The sequence below is a fragment of the Micropterus dolomieu genome, unplaced genomic scaffold (assembly GCF_021292245.1).
Source record: "Micropterus dolomieu isolate WLL.071019.BEF.003 ecotype Adirondacks unplaced genomic scaffold, ASM2129224v1 contig_1257, whole genome shotgun sequence".
NCBI classification, from domain to species: Eukaryota; Metazoa; Chordata; class Actinopteri; order Centrarchiformes; family Centrarchidae; genus Micropterus; species Micropterus dolomieu.
Window position 1 is genome coordinate 1 of NW_025730247.1, and position 1,048 is coordinate 1,048.

Consider the following 1,048-nt stretch of genomic DNA (forward strand, 5'->3'; position numbering starts at 1 on the left):
CCCATAATGTCCAAGGTGCTCCAGAGTCACTTGGAATCCACAGGCACTGATTCCTGGGTAAACATCCAGGAACCGGGACACCGTTCACGCTGGCAGTCCACAGACAGGAATAGGCACCCGTTCCCGGGTATGGGTACAGCGACAAGGCCACCTTCAGCCGGAGGTCCTCACTCACAAACAGACGCTCATTCCTGGGTGGACATTGAGGAAAAGGATCCAGTCCGCCTGGAAGTCCCTAGCCAGGATCAGACGCTCTCCCGTCCAAGTCCTAAGCAGGCCCTGCCAAGCCTGGCTTCCGAGATCAGGCGAGATCGGGCAGTCCCAGGCCGGAATGGCCGTAAGCTGCCTTTGCACACCCCAGACGGGCCTTCAAAACACGATGTAACATTTACACAGCACTGTGTACAGGATAGGGAGAAAAAGAAGCATCAGCAGCAGCAGAAGCAGCGCCCCCTGCTGTTTCCTAAAGAGACGTTCAAAAATTCTCCTTTCACCGAAGCGCCCTCTGCCGTTTTTCGAAGGCGAAGCGAAAAAGGCTTACAGCACCGGGTATTCCCAGGCGGTCACCCGTCCAAGTACTAACCAGGCCCTGCTCTGCTTAGCTTCCGAGATCGGACGAGATCGGGCACTCCCAGAGCGGTGTGGCCGTAAGCCACTCAGGCGCCCCCAAACGGCCCTTCAAAAGATGTTCTACGGCTAATTGACAAAAAACGTATTCTGCCCATAATGTCCAAGGTGCTCCAGAGTCACTTGGAATCCACGGGCACTGATTCCTGGGTAAACATCCAGGAACCGGGACACCGTTCACGCTGGCAGTCCACAGACAGCAATAGGCACCCGTTCCCGGGTATGGGTACAGCGACAAGGCCACCTTCAGCCGGAGGTCCTCACTCACAAACAGACGCTCATTCCTAGGTGGACATTGAGGAAAAGGATCCAGTCCGCCTGGAAGTCCCTAGCCAGGATCAGACGCTCTCCCGTCCAAGTCCTAAGCAGGCCCTGCCAAGCCTGGCTTCCGAGATCAGGCGAGATCGGGCAGTCCCAGGCC

The 1,048-nt window shown here is 56.9% G+C and overlaps 1 non-coding gene across 1 annotated transcript; it reads right to left on the reverse strand.

Moving 5' to 3' along the window:
- Nucleotides 1-534: 534 nt before the first annotated feature.
- LOC123964228 lies at nucleotides 535-653 on the reverse strand. Its single transcript, XR_006823375.1, has one exon. It is a non-coding gene; the product is annotated as a 5S ribosomal RNA (ribosomal RNA).
- Between the last annotated feature and the right edge of the window lie 395 nt (nucleotides 654-1,048).